Raw genomic sequence first — 16,122 nt, forward strand, 5'->3', positions numbered from 1 at the left:
AAAAGTATAAGTAGATGTACTGAATAAATGGAGGACATTACGGTAATGCAGAGCTCAGATCTCAGCTCCATTTGTAACAGTGAAGGAGAGATGATGGAGGAGCATGAGATAAAGTTACAGCAGTTTGGATAGCAAAAGAAAGATAGAGTGGAAAATGAACAGCCCTGTAAAGAGGTTGCACAGTCTGGCTCTGTGAGAGTGGAGAGTGGCTGTGTGTTAACTGCCAGGGAAAGGGATTTTTTTTAAATGAGTTAGGGAATGTAGATCATCTTTGACTTTCCTTGTAAGAAATCATAGTTATTGAATGAAGATATCGTGGCAGAATTTCATAAGTGAGATATTTCAAAATATTTTAAGGCTTGGGACCGTGGCTCGGTGCACAGCACTTGCCTAGAGTGTGTGAGACTTTGGTTTGTATCCTTAATCAATTAATAAACATTTAGATGGGAAAAAAACAATCTTGCTTGCTTCTTTGTGAATGCCCTTTGACACCTTTGGCTTTGCACATATACCTTTGCTTAATTCACTGTAGGGTTTAGGGAGAGAGGACAGGATTATAAACAGTGATGGGAGGGGACCAGAGAGGTGGGAATGGGGACTCTGGGGTTCCTGATTTTGCTCATTCTATCTTTTTACAAGTTTCTCTAAAGTGCTCTGAGTCTTATTGGCAAAATGGAGGATCCGGAAAAACAGTTGCTAAGGTCTTTCTTCTGAGAATTCTCAGTCACACAGCTTCACGAATGACCGAAAAGCCAAGGCTGAAGTCCTCCTCTCTCTCGGTTCAGCATCCCAATTCCCTTAGAACCTTTTCTTCTGAAGCTTCCTGTTCATGTCTGATACCTAGTGACATCCGTATTTCTTTCTTTTTTCTTAATGTCTCAGTGTACAAAGTTAGGTGCTAGAGAAACTTGTAGGACTTGTGAAGATTGGTTTTTAAAATGTTAGCCTCCGTGAGACATGGCGATACAGCTCCTCAGTGAAGACCCTGTTTTCCTTTTATAAAGGAACTAGTTTTCATTTCCAGCGAGCACCCTGAGTGGATCACCACTGCTTGTAACTGCAACTCCACCTGATCTGATCTTCTGGCCCTCACATATCCAAAGCTACATACAGACACATTGAAAAAGAACGCAAATAGATCTTAGGGAGAAAAAATCTAACCCCAAGCAAGACAATGTGTGAATATCTTCATGAAAGGCCCAGTTAAAATCCATTCTTAGAAGAATTTTAGAGGATCCTCCTTTTTTTCCCCCCTAGGCACACTCCTGTTGAATGCTTCTGGTCTCCAGAAGTATCAAGTGTTGCAGTTGACATTTCAGAATGCTGGTGGTGTTTGAGGTTATGGGAAGCAGGATTAGTTTGGGTGACAGGAGGAATAGGGTTTCTCAGTGGGGTACATATTTGAAAAGACCCTAGTGCTGTCAGAGGAAATGTGGTGACAAGAAACGTGGGTGAGATGGAGAGGAAGGAGCTGAGAAGTATCTAGTGTACCTGAGCAGAGACAGAGGGGCAAGCTCTTGCCATGTTAGTTGGAAGGATGCTACATTTATCACAAGCAATAAGAGGAAACTCTAGTAGAGAGGGAGGAGCAGAGCCACGGTTGGAGATGGGAGTGGGTCCTCCTGTGGTAGTGGAGGCCTGAGGAGGACTTCGTTACAGGAGGGGTGAAGGAGGATTGGCAGGAGCCCACAAGAGGAACGTCGTATAGAGACATATTTCAGATCCTCTTGGGTATTTATATTCCAACTGCAGACTTTTCTATTGAAAATATATCAGAAACAGCTCTCCAGTCTTTAATATAATTTGCCAATTTTACTAGGGCCCGGTGGAAGTATATGTTTTACATTGAAGAGGTATAGTTTTAGGAAATATTTTCTTGCCAACTCGCTGAACAAATATCAGCCTATCGAGTGTGAATGCTTGCTACAGCTCTGTAGATTTATTACTGAGATGACTATACGTCGGGCTCACATTCTGGCCTCTTAGGAATGCACCAGACTTTCTCTGAGAACAATCTGGCCCAGTTACATTTTATTACCCATCATACACACTGGCCATGGTCAATACTATGATATATTTTTTTAAATTTTAGCTTACATATCGAACCTACATTCTACGCACACACACACACACACACACACACACACACACACAGAGAGAGAGAGAGAGAGAGAGAGAGAGAGAGAGAGAGAGAGAGAGAAAATAAGTGCATTTTAAGAGCCTCCTTAATTTCCTCACCAGCTGCGAATAATGGAAAAAGAACTTAGCCACAGTACCTGCCAATACGCGTTGCTTTTTGCAGCTGTCTTTTGTGATCAAATAAATAATTTGTAAGATATGGATGGCAAAAAGATGTGACTTCTGCAGAGCCCTCACCTGCCAGCACTCCTCCATGTGGTCTGATCTGCAGACAGAAGCAGAGGAAACAACCTTTCTTCTGTTTCCCCTGGAAACAGAGAGCCAGGCTGCAAGGTTAATCATTGGAATTTTGCAATTGTGATGGAGGCAAAATAGAAATCAGGCCTCACCTGGGCTGCTGGAAATTTGTCTTCAAACTTTTTAGAGCCCAATCTTATCTTCTTGTCTGAAGCCGGGACAGGAAATGCTTTCAATGTATTGTTTCAAATCCAGATTTCCCACAGAAGCGAATCCTTCTAGGTGATATATAAAAAAAGCTGTAGCAATCACTTTTAGGATGCTAAGTTGGAGGGAAAATAAATAGAGGTGTGTAAATGGCGTCTCCACGTGCAGAGCAATTCGCTGGGAAGACTTGTAGAGTCTGGCAGGAGTGAATCTATCCATTGACCAAATGCTTTTCTTAAAATTATTCTGGAAACTCTGATAGGACAACAATCTAAGGTGATGCATATTAAAATAGGTAATAATCACTTTTGATAAACAGGATACTCCAGAGTGGAGCTTTTAGCACAAAGTTTATTAGTTCTAGTCTGGGGACAGTGCAGCAAGCATTTCAGGCACGGAGACCCTAGGTCCAATCAGAGGATCACAGAAATATTGGAACCTGTTTTTAGACTCTAACGTAGTAGTTCAGCTGTATAAATCTGGCAGGGAGGGTTTCTAGGGTCAGAGACTGTGTATGTTATTAGTGAAGCTCTCTCTGTACAGGCCAAGCCTTGGGAATATTTCTCAAATGGAAATACAACAAATGTTCTTAGAAGTCTAATGAAAGTTATAAGAACAGCAGCATAACACTTACTCATTCATTGAAAAAGAATTCATTAAAAACCAACTTGATTTTTGAGGTCCTTGTGCCAGAAAGAAAGGGAAAGCTTGAAACTAGGATCTGTGAAGGATCTAGGTTTCTATGCCTACAATGAACACCCTCTCCTGTGTTCTCTCTGTCTCTCTCTGTCTCTGTCTCTCTTTCTCTCTGTCTCCCTCTCTCTATCTCTCTGTGTCTCTGTCTCTCCCCTCCCCCCAACTCTGCTAATTGGTGTTAATACCAACTTTGCTTTTGTCAAGAGGTTTGTTATATTGTCTGTGTTTTGTAATTTTAAACATCCTTTTCTTGGGGCTGGGGAGATGGTTCAGTGGGCATGAGGACACTCCAGGAAGACTGGTGCTGTTGGTGCCAGAGTCATGAGGCTCATGGCGCTTACTGGCCCACAGCCCCACTCCAGGTTCACAGAGAGACCCCAACTCAAATGAGTCATGTGGAAAGTGATAAAGTATGACACTCATAAATATGTCTACCTATGGCCTCTGCAAAAAAAAAAAAAAAAGAAAAAAAATGTGTGCACACATTACCTTCCTCCCACACATTCATTTTCTCCAAGTGGTTAGAACTGTCCTAAGTTCTAGTTTTCCAACAGTAAAGGAACAATGTCTTAAGCAGATGTTAGGACAAGATTAAATTCTTTTTATTTTGAAAGAGGAATAGAAACACATCTTTTTTTCAATTGGTTGAAGACAAACAGTCTAGGATTGAGTTCCCCAGGATGATAACCCTCCCATACCCATGAGTCTGCAGAGAGATGCTTTAATGGAAGGCCTGAAGCTGTGAATTTTTTTGGACCCAAATAGAGCAATGCAAAGCAAATGCCCCTCCATCCATCTCGAAGCATTAGACTTCAGACATAGCATGAGATTTGTCAGTTATTGATGGAGATTGCTGGAAGACACTGAGCCCTTGGCTTCAGACCAGCCCTTGATTTGCCAATGCAGTCAACGTCTGTTAGCTTTCTAAAACTTGTGGTGTAGCCGCTAGTCCACGCTACTCTCTTGGTGTGATACTTGGGTGACAGAAATACTTCAAGCTGTGGCTTTTCTTTCAGTAGGCAACATAGGGAACAGTTGTATTCTTGACAATGATGTAGGGGCATCAGGCATTCGCTGGGTCTCTTTTAAGGAATAGAATGAGAGAACTGGACATGGCAGCCACTGCCTTCACATCCATAGGGAGTGGAACACTGCCAGCAAGGCCAGGCTCTCTCCTTCTCCCTACCTGGGGAACTGTCTCCTTCCAACAGTGCTTGGAGCAGGGTTGGGGGAGTCATGGGGAGGGTACAGGTGGAGAAAGAAGTTTCAGTCAACATGTCGGGTAGGAGACACATAGAATTCAATGGCATGTGACTTGACATTTTGCTATGCTGGGAACAGAAAGATAAAGATGTTGGATAACACCGCAGCAGAGAATAATACTGGAGACCTTGGCATGGCAGACTGGGTTCAACTCCTAGGTCTGCCTTACAGATGTGCAACATTCAGCCAAATTACACAGGATTGCATGCCTTGTGTCTGCTTCTGTGAAGAAGCCAGAATCCTCCCACTGACAAGGTATGAAGATTTGTTGAACAGGTGGGCAAGAGCAAGCTGAGAGTCTATTCCGTTGCAAAGGCTTAGTAAACCTGAGTTGACATGGTATTTGCCTATACCATTTCTGTTCTTCATAGTGATTTGATATGTGTCTTATTTAGCTGATCCCAGCTCTACCATCCAGCCAGCTGGGTCAGCTCAGACCTTGAGTGTCACCTGTATTTAGCTTGTTTTACCACATCTTATTTTGGATTCAGTTCTCTTTTTCCTTGATCCTTTGCCTTATTCTCCCAATGGTGGCTATTACCCCAATAGTCCCCTCTTGCTTTTATGTGGCCCTGTTTTAATATGTCTGCACAAGGCAGCCAGAAGTCTGTGTCCTGTCACTTGCATACTCCTTTCAGTTGAACTTTGAAACTTGAGTCCCTTTGTGACCAGTTCAGGCTCACCACTCCTTAGCATCCCCAATGGAGGCACAGAGCTGGCCTCCAGCTGTGCCAGCTCGCTTTATCTAGTGTACCTCTACCCTTCTTCTTTCTTCCCCCAGATATTGTGATTTATGGGAGAGACAAACAGCATGTGTGAAGGTGATGACCTAGGGCCAGGGCACTGTGTCTGGATCCCCACTCTCCTACCAAGTAGCTGGGACTCAGTTTCTCATCTTTTTAATGTATTTGTGTGTATGGAGGGGACAGTATGTGCATGTGAATGTAGACACCTACCCAAGCCTTCAGCATTGGCTCCTCTAGAGCTGGAGGTAAAGACACTTGTAAGCTGCCCAAATTCTGTGCTAGGAAACAAACTCAGGTTCTCTGTGAGAGTAGTACACTTTTAAAATCTGAGTCCAGTTTCTAAACTTCATGGATAATAAGACTAGTTGGTTTGCTTTTTAGTAGACAGTAATTAATAGATAGTTATAAACTGTTAAAATATTCCCTGTATGTAGTAAACAATTAATATAATAGTAGTTATGTAATTGCTACTATTGTTCCTATTAATTTCTAGAATTTGGTTCAGAGATTCTTTGTGTGTGTGTGTGTGTGTGTGTGTGTGTGTGGGTGTGGTGTTGATGATCAAACCCCAGGCCTTACATATGTCAGACAAGTGCTCTACCCCATCTCTAACACAAATTTAAGTCTGTTACTATTATTTCTCTGATGATGTATGATCTCTTTCCCCCTCGAGGTTGAGGTTGACTGGCCGTGCCTCTGGGACAGTTCCCTTCTGCTCTGCCCTCTCTGTAAGAGCATTCTTCAGCCCTCTAGCTGAATGTCTGTCTTTCCTCCACTCAAAGGGGATCATCTTTTCTTCTTTAACAGGCAGATACACAGACCCACAGGCACACAGAAGCACACACACGGACACAGGCACGCAAGCACACATAAATGCAAGCATATGCATGCAGAGCACCTGGGAGGTAGAGGTAGGATGATCAGGAGCTCAGGGCTGGCTTTGGCTGCCTTAGACCATCTCGAACTCCACCCCACCTGATAGCCTCACCAAATTAATATCTCCAGCACCAAAAATAATGCTTGGCAAGTAGTTTGTGCTAAATATGTGCTCGTTGAATGCCTTATCTTCATTAGACAGATAAGAGAAGCGAGATAGAAATAATTTGAGAAGTTTATTACAAGTGTTTAAAGAACTTACCGCACTCATATTTCTCATTTGCCAAAGAAGTAGAGCCAGATACACGGCAGGCAGGAAGGGAATAACCTGTTATCTGGCTGGCTTTTCACTCTTTGCTCATTCTGCTACCCCACAATGACTGTTAGCAAACTCTTAGCACGACTGGCATTGCCAATTTTCTTGCCTTGGAACCACTTTCTTCTTTGAACCATAGTTAACATTTGGAAACACAACAGCGGCTATTGAGAGTTTCGGGAGAGGAAATGGTAGCAAGTAACAGTGCCACGTCACTTAGAGATGCGCTGGGGACTTGCTTACTTCTGAACAGGAGGATGCTGGAAAAAAAGGAGATGGGACATGTGTGCAAGGGAGAGTAAAGGTAGCAAGAAGATGCCTGGTCCTCAAGTTACCAGTGAGACCACCCCATGCTCCCTGGCTTTTTCTCCTGGTGAGATGATGTATTTATGTCCCTTCTGTTGTGGAAGTATCTGTGAACACCTGCAATGAAGGGCCAAACCTTCCTTTTTCTGTACTGGGTCCTTGCATGGTGTTTGAGAGGAGGGTGCATGGCAGGAACCATAGATGAACACACAGGCTTTGAGATCAGAAGAATCCCAAACTCCTTAGCTTATCAGCTGCCCTACCCGAGAAAGCCACGCATCCCTCCAAAGTCTTAGCTTCCCCAGGCATAAAATGGGGTTCAAGACTGTTCTAGGATTGTCAAGAGGATTACAGATTGCGGCGCTTGTCGGGTAGAGTGCACAGCTCTTAGAGGTGGTTTCAGTGAGCCATCTAAGGAATGCTGTTGATTCCTGTGAGCACAGACTGTGGCTTTTCGATTGGTGTACTCAGCAGGCCATGTTTTTTGTTAACTGCCCACATTACCTGAGCCTGTGTTTATTTCTACTGAGATGTGTGTGTGTAGGTTCAGGCAAATGTGCATAAAACTGAAGAGCTATAAGAAAAATAGGAACTCACCCTTTTTATGGATCTCATATGTGCGTATACACAGAACATGTTAAAAAACGAATGCCTCATTCTCTTGGATACATATCTCCCCTTTCTGTGTATCTATGAATATATGCCCATGTACATACACATACGAATATTACACACAATATTGTCCATTTATCTTTAATTTTTCCTTTTCCAACATCACCCACATTCTTTGAAGGAGAATCATGACTGATAAAATCCATGGTGGTCATTAAAGATATTGAACAACATGGGGGCCGCCTTCTCTTCCCGTAAATAACATCAACAATAATGAAGGAGTAAAGGAGAGAGCAGAGCCAGGCAGACTGAGTGGGATACTCTTTCAGGGTCTGTGCTGTGACCTTTAGGATGAGTAAGTTTCTAACAGTCACTCAGAGCCATGCATGAGCAGTGTGGCCTGTGACATCGCAGGTTGTCCTTATGTGTAATGCTAGGCACCAGATGGTGTGTGACACAACAGCCCACCTTTCTCCACAGTTATCCTTATGCTGGGGAGACTTCTTAGTGGAGAAGCTATGTTAGAGGACCACTGTCTTTGTAGTCCAAAAAATCAATCGTTTCTTTATGAATTATTGAGTTGTTTGCACTGCTTTCCTGTCCCTTTTTATTAGAAGGGTGCATAGCTGACATCAGGGCAGACAGATTTTTTTCCTTTCTACTTTACAAAACTTTATGTATTTTTCATCTTGTATTGTCACAAAATAATGAAAGGGACCACTTCTCTCCACACATCTCTTTTCTAGCTTACGCATTTAAATGTTCAGATGCTTGGAGTGAGCTCAGGGTGGACTGTGCTCCTAGCTTGTTGCAATCCAAACTATGTGGCAGGCTCTAGGGACTCCAACTTGTTTTAAGGGGAAAAACACTCACTTTTTCTGTGACAATGAGCATGACAATTGCATGCCTGCATCCAGTATTGCCTTGTGGCTTTTACTCCAAACGAAGAGACAGAACTAAACGAGCATTTCTTACTCTTGTGTAAATAGATGGATTAATGGCATCAAGTGAAAGCCCAGCCTGCCTGAAATGTTAACTTCCTTATAGGGGTTTGAGTTTCTCTTATTTTTGATAAATGGACCAATCTGGCAATAAAATTCTTGCACAGTAGGTTAATAATGTCATAGCTGAACTATGAAATAGTAATGTGTGTACCATCCTTCAGCAAACAATAATCCTTGAAGCCTGATAAATCTATTCTCAGCCCAATTGCATGTTCATTGTTACCCAGGACTCTGTCTTTGCAAACACAAAGCAGTTCTGTGGCGTGCATTTTTAAGCAGAAGCGACCAGGGAGTCAGGGAGACACAGGCGTGTGCAGCCTGTGGAGACAGGTGGACAGGACTGCTTCCTTTCCAGCTTTAAGCTCTTGCTGCCCCCAGTGTCCAAAGTCTATCCTCATGTGCTGCTGGTACCAGAGGATGCTGGGGCCACCTCCGTGTCCCTAGGGAGCTAGGATCACTTATTTGCTGCCGCAGGTACTTGAAAGATTGGGACAAAGGAAGCAAAAATCTCCCCACCCAGGGCCTTCAGTTTCTATCGATCGCTTACTAGCAAGCCAGGTTTGGTCTATTTAGCCCAAATCCCTAATGACAAGAGAAGACGCGGGAGACTCCTCCGGATGCGGACTTCATGCAGAGCTGGGACTACAGAACCTGGCCAACACCTGCAGGCTGCTGCCAGCCAGCAGCACGGGCAGAAAGCCTGCAGAACATTTCAGCACCCGGGCTGCTAAACAAAAGGCAGCCAAATTCCCTCCGTCTATTAAAATTGAGGAGGAGAGAGGCCCTGCCACCCCCATCTGGGACCAGCTCAGGGTAAAATTGATACTGTGTTAGTAAGAAGGATAGCAGTAGCCTAAATCAGGGCTGATTTTCAGGGGAGTATTTAAGCTTCAAAATAGAGGTAGCTTGGGGCAGTGGGCATAAACTTGACAAACAGGCTACTTTAGACCTGTCTGACTGTATCAGCATAATAGGGCAATGAAGCTTTTATTCATTCAAAGAAAGGTTGGGTTTGATTGGCAGGGCAGCCCGCTTGAACGTGAGTGGCTCTTTCCCTCCCCAACACACCACAGCTATCAATTACCGTTTTGAATACGAAGTGTTTCTAATGTAAAATAATGCCAACCTCTGCCTCTGCCCTCAGGCCAGAAAGCTTCTTTGTGTTATTTATTCCCAGTCTGGTCTGAACCTTCCTCACTTCTCTGGCTCTTTTTTTTCCCCCTATCCCCTTTTCTTTCCTTTCAGTATCTAAATGATGTAATATCGCCGGCAGAAGTGAGGTTCATGCAGAAAAACCTTCCTGCTCTTTATTTTAATCAATACCCTTCTGGGTGAGTGACATTTCCACCTTAGTAATTTAAAATCAGGAGACCCGGGGATGTCCGCGCTTGTGAATCACCCTGGGTTCCAGGAACAAAGGAGGCATTTTTGTGTTTTTGTAATTTCCCCATTCGCTGTACAAACAACTGGGCTCTGAAGCTGACTTCGTTTAGCAGTCAACTTCTGTCTAGAAAACTGCGCACCGCCGAGCCAACCGCCGGGCTTATTTACATCAGCAAGTGATTTGTCTAAGCTGCCATCTGTTGGCCACTTAGCTATTTTAATTTGATGCCGGGGACATTACCTGACTTTGTATATTCCATTTTGATCTGCGTCGTGTTTGAGGAATATTTGAAAATGACTCTAAAGGAGAAGACTTTTGAAGGATCCCACTGAACAAATATGTACATATGTTAAAGCCATGCTGGGCAGGAGTGTGGGAAGAGGCGAGTGCGTGTGTATACAGAGTGGGCTAATCATCTCTGCGGGCAAACTGACAGTACATCCTCTAGAATTCCTTCCTTCTCATTTCCAGCAGACCCCCTCATTTGCCCATCGTTCAGAGGCTTTCCCACAGTTCCAAAGCGGCTGTTTTTAGGTGGTTATGTTTATAACCCTTGTGAGCCAGTGCAGGATGCTGAAGGAGGCACAGTGGAATATCCATCTGCAAGGGCCCAAGGTTCCAGTGTGGCTCCAGCTTGTTCTTCTATCTTTTCATCATTTGTCTCTCTCATAGCACCCCAGTTAGTTAAGAGTGAGTACTTATCCAGACCCTCTATGAAAGCTCCAGAGAAGTTTGAAATTTTCTTTTTGATTCCCCATGTTGTCTGCCATATAATATTCCCTTCTGTATAACTTCTTTCTGTGGGCTTTTGTGATATTGGTGTTTTTTCCTCCTACCATTCATCAGATGTTAGAGTATTTCCAATTGAACTTGGCCTTGCTTCCAAGCAGCTTCCTGGCTACACTGGTCTTACACTGGCATTCTCCTCAAGCTAACATGTTGTGTACAACTGCAGGATAGCTGTCCACAGCAGAGACACATAGGCACCTCCGGGTTACACACTCCCCACTGTGCTTACTGAGAGCACAGAAGTGCCAACTACCCTATCCCAGACATCCATGCACAAAACATTCAGTCATCAGATGGGAACAGATCTAATGCTAACCCCGGGCAGAGTGGACAGTTAGGCAGGCACCAGGAAAGAGTGAGTGAAAAGATGTGAACAGGCTGAAGAGAGCCAGGTGTTGGGCTTTCAACCTCCATAAGGTGGAGATTTTCTCTTCGTGTCTATTGTACTTGAAGAATATGTGAATCTGCTCAAAGTCGTGAAAGTAGAAATATATAATCTAGGAAATGTGACGCTTTATTTCTCTCCCTGAAAAATGCAGGCAGGGAAGGGACCCACAAGACCCATGTCGGCACGAGACTGTAGGAACAGAGAGAATGAGATTAGGTGAGATTCGGCGCTTGCTCAGGGGTAGTGAGCTGTGAAGTCTATGTTGGTCTTACAGACATTATCAGGTACCATTATTTCCAAAGCAAGATATGGCAGACAGAAACAACTGCTTTCCTAATTATTCTAACGAAGCTTCCGGAGCACTAGGACAAAGGGACTCCATCAAAGTTTTTCACTGTCCCCAAACTTCATATTTACAGTCTAGCATAGGTCCAAAGAAGTTATCCAAATATAATACCAGTTGGAAAGTTGCTCATGTTCTCTCTCTCTCTCTCTCTCTCTCTCTCTCTCTCTCTCTCTCTCCCTCTCTCTCTCTCTCGTATTTATAAACTACTGTCATAAGCTAGAGTCACCAAAATGTCTCTTTAAAGAGAGAGCAGTCTAACAGTAATAAAATAATTTAGTCTATTTTTTATGAAGCAATAATATTTTTGAACAGCCCACTGAATGCCTTCTAAGTTGCCTGGGTGCCTAAAGGGCTTACAACGTTCTTCCGTGGAGATAAATAAGCTGTCAATTCATGATGAGGAAAATCAAACCCACAGTGTTGATCTTGGCTGAGATGCCTGTTCAAGTATGAGAGAAATTGTTGCCGAGATGTAGCTGAGCCCATGTGTTAGCAGTTAGCACTCCAGTGCCACAATGAGGCTCTGCTAGTCTTTTCAAAAGATAAACATTGCTGTCAAAATAAGGAAAGGGAAAGATTAACCCGTTCAGGTACACGTAAATAATAAATGACATTCCAGCTCCCTGGAGTCCTCACGAAGAAAAGAGCTAAGGTCCAGAGAGTGACTTTTATTGGCTTACCTGAGTTTCTTTTTCTTGATACCTTCTGGAGCCAGGGATGGGAAGGGCAGGAGGACCCTCTAAAGTAAACATAGCTGAATGCTCAGTAGAGGGTGAGACTTCAAAGAGGTACATGCCCAAAGCCCATTGGTTTGCTGGGGGTTCTTACACTTCTCCAATGTAACCGTGTGTCTTACACTTCTACAATGTAACAGTGTCTCTCTGACCCTGAGCACTAAGGCCATGCATTTTTGGAGTACTAGCCTAAATAAGTAAATGAAATAAAATAAAATAAAATAAAATAAAAAATCAGCAAAGAGGATAATTTGGTGTAGATTAAACTGGTGCATTATCATAAAAGGCTTGCAGATATCATTCTCCATTTAGGAAAACCCAGTGCAGAGAAAGGGAGAGGAGGGCATTTTATACTGAACATCAGCTGCAGTGGTAGGCCCTTTTCATCTGGTTGCCCTGGGAACTTTGGGTCCAGAAGGTCCCTTGAGTGGATCGGAACTTTTTAAATGGAATCATAAGCGAATGCCAAGTATTTGATGCCGGAACAGGTTGTTTTCTAAAATGTTTGTGGTATAGGTTGGGGAAGCCCCACCCCTTTCAAACTTGTTCTCAGAAGTCTGTAAAGGGATAGGCACAAAGACGAAGGGTTCAAGTGTGCCCTGTGTCTTCCATAAAAACGCAGTGGTTTCATGTCCATTGAAAGGCCCCAGTGTTCATGACCATTAAAAGGGTCCAATAGCTAAGACCAAAGAAAAGGATTCTGATGTAGTTTAGGAGTCCACTCCAAGGGAGGGGCCTTGGGACTGGGGGTGGGAGTTATGATAACCTATCGAGGCCTTATTTTCCTCATTTTAAAACGGGAACAGTCATAGTTCTTATCTATTAGAGGCATTTGGGATTGAAGGAGACAGTGCTTGCAAAGTTCCACCCCATCTTATTTAAAGGCCACATTATATGTATATAGTCTCATTACTGATTTCTTTCTCTTGATCTGCTAAGGCACTACACTTTGTATTATTATCGGGGCCCACTGGTTTTACATGGTTCAGTGCTTCCGAATTGCCGGTGGGATATTAGTATTATTGCTGTTGTTATAATTTTTTGCAGAGAATCTTCTAATCTGCAAAATGAGGTGATTGGGTTGAGCGATCTCTATGGTTCCTCTCTGTCCTAAGAATCAGGATGCCTTAAGTATCATTCTTTCTCTTGTGATTGAGTGAAAAACACACAAAATACCACCAAGAGTATCATGAACTTGTGAGTCCTCCTGACAAGGAGCTCAGAGCTTTAAAGGGCAAAAACTTTAAAGTTCCAGGATTGTGCGACAATGGACTCAAAGGAAAGGTGCTCTTGTCTCGGTACATGGATTGGACCCAGGGTTTTAGGAAAGAGGCAGGTGGCAACGGTTGAAAGGGAAGATGGATACAAATCTCTGTCAAATTCAAATGCATATTAACTCCTGTTCAGATAGCAGAAGCACGCCACAGGCAAAAATCAGAACATGAATTTGTATGTTCCCATCCCACCTTCCCCAGGCTGTGTGCACAGTCACGGTTACAGAAGCAGCCCAGGACTCTCAACATTGCCATTTCTTAGTAGAATATGATGTCTGGCTTGTGCCTTTAAATGTAGTAGCTTGTTTGCTTAGGCTTGCGGTTCAGAGATATTTGTTTTGCCTTATACATGTAGTGAAGGCTGGGACTACAGGTATTTCTCTAGTGGTAATTAGAACGAAATGTAGATTTATACAGAGGAAGTTTGCAAGTAGGATGCATTCTTGTTTAAGAGGCATCGGTTTCAGTTTCAACTGGTGCCATAGTACTTGGTGCTTCTTTGCAGAGTCCACTTGGAGAAGTTTTTTAAAAATGCACGTGGAATTCTCCTGCACAAATTTGAGTTAAAAATGGCTTGTCTTCCTGCTTCAAGCCCTCAGACCTTATTGGCACAGCACTGCCTTTATTCTTCTGCCTTTGGAGTTCTAGAAATAAATTCAAATGGAAAATGCATGGCTCTCAGCATTGTGTGTATGTGAAATAAAGATGTCCAAGGGATCAAGGAGAAGGCATGTCTACATACAGTTTGGCCAGAACTCCCTGGTGTGTGTGTGTGTGTGTGTGTGTGTGTGTGTGTGTGTGTGTGTTGTTCATCTCTCCATGATTCATTCTGAGGGCTGTTTTAGCCTTCATAAAATATTCATGCTAGTTGTGCATGGTTCTATAATTGCCATCTCAGGCCTTGAATTATTTATACGTTGTACTGTTCACATAGTCTCATTTACTGATAGAGGAGATATCGCCACACAAGAGGATCCCAAACACTCTGAGGCCTGTTACTTTGCATTAAGTAGTGGAATTATATTACAGTAGGTGTAAAATGCTGGCCTTTTTTCCTCCTCTCCCTTTAATATATCATTTTTGTATTTATAATATGCTAATTGTCAGGCGGCTGTTAAGCCTCATAATTCCTACCGAGTTCCTGAAAAAAAAAATCAAGATGTAGTTGAGATGATTTAGTTTCTGATCTGAGAATGATTGTTCTAGGAAAAAAGCAAAAAACAAAAACCAAAAAACCAAAAACAATGTCTTTACACACAGCAGAATTTATTGAGATGATGCACGAGCTCACATGTGTACCTAAGCACTTTTGCTTTGTATTATTGATCAGTTTGTGCGTCTCAGTGTTAATCCACATGCAGTTGGCTTCTGTAGGTGCTCCGAGGAGCCTTGCATGCTTACTGTCCCTAATTAAGCACTGTCTCCACTCAGTTGCGTGGCAGTTTCTCCACAGCTATGCATTCGGTCTTCCCTGTTCCTCTGCCTGAATCATTATTCCTCATACACCCCACTATTTTGAGATTTATCTGTGGGTGAGACTATCTTGTAGCTGCAATGCTTACTTCTCTCTTTCTCTGCTTTCAAAAATCCATGTTAATGTCGAATAGTAACAAAACCCTGACCTACCCCAGAGCATGCTTCTCTACCATTTCGCTGTCATTAATCCACATTTGAAGAAGGGGAACTAGAACATTTACTGCTGTGCAGAACTTCCGGATGCTCTAGTTTAGCTTTCTCCTATAGAAGTGGAAACCATGCATTTTGTGATGCTCTAGGACTTTCCAGATCCTTCCAAATCAAAGCTCTTCTTCATCTCCCCTCCCTGGACAGATCTGAGTTTTCCTTCCAGCTGTCTTCTCCTCTACATAAGGTGTGTACTTTCTGAACTGGTACCAGGCAGAGGGCTGCTTGCTGCCATGGTATGGTTTGATGTTTTTCAGTTAAGCTGGTTTTTAAGCTGGTGGCCAGATGGTTTTCAGTTGAATCTGTAGGTGAGTTAGTGTATGTTGGGAGTGGGCAATGCTGTTCTTTCTCCCTTTACTTCCTGAGTGCTGAGATTACAGCATAAACTATAGTGCCTGGTTTCTTGTAGGACAGGTGATCTAACCCAGGCCTGCATGCGTGCTGCCGAAAACATCCAATGAGCTCAACTCTGGCCCTTAAAGCTCAAGGAGATGTATTCCAGGAGGCTTCAAGTCTCCCAGTTGTATGCTGCATGTTGTAAGAGGTCAATATATACCCATTTTATTGACTGAAATCATGCTAGGTACCACACTCTGATTTGCTAGTGTATCCTAAAACAAGTATTCAGAAAACTAAAGTGTGATTTAAGATGAAGTAAGACCAGTATCTCTCGCAAAGTAAATGCCATGTCTATTTGATTTTAAGTAAAGTATGTGATTCTTAGCGGCTAATGACTATTCACTTGACTGGAGAGTGCTAAGCAGGGTTTCGAACTCATCATCATATGGCTTTTTGTGTATTCCTGTTTCCTTGTATCTTCTCACTGTGTCAGAAGAGACTGAGACCTAGAATAGACAGATGAGTGCCCTTTACAGTCAGAGGCAAGTTCAAGGCCACCTTGGGGCTGCTGGGTGGTCTACATGCCCACCTGGTCTGGCTACTTGGTTCTGTCTGTTTTGGCAATGCGGTTGGGTTGTGTGGTGTTTTGTTTTTACTTTTCTCAGCCAGAGTTCTGCAATTCCAGCGATTCCACACCTGCTCGGATAACGATGTGTCTGTCTTCAGGCTCTCATCCATGTACTCTTGAGTGTTCCAAGCTGGTGTCTGTGTTTTCTTCAAGTT

The 16,122-nt window shown here is 43.2% G+C and overlaps 1 protein-coding gene across 16 annotated transcripts in view; it reads left to right on the forward strand.

The window, feature by feature from the left end:
• Positions 1–16,122, forward strand: part of Ebf1 (early B cell factor 1) — a 389,997-nt gene that overhangs the window by 205,524 nt on the left and 168,351 nt on the right. The gene's annotated exons all lie outside the window — the stretch shown is intronic.

The sequence above is a fragment of the Mus musculus genome, chromosome 11, assembly GCF_000001635.26.
Source record: "Mus musculus strain C57BL/6J chromosome 11, GRCm38.p6 C57BL/6J".
NCBI classification, from domain to species: Eukaryota; Metazoa; Chordata; class Mammalia; order Rodentia; family Muridae; genus Mus; species Mus musculus.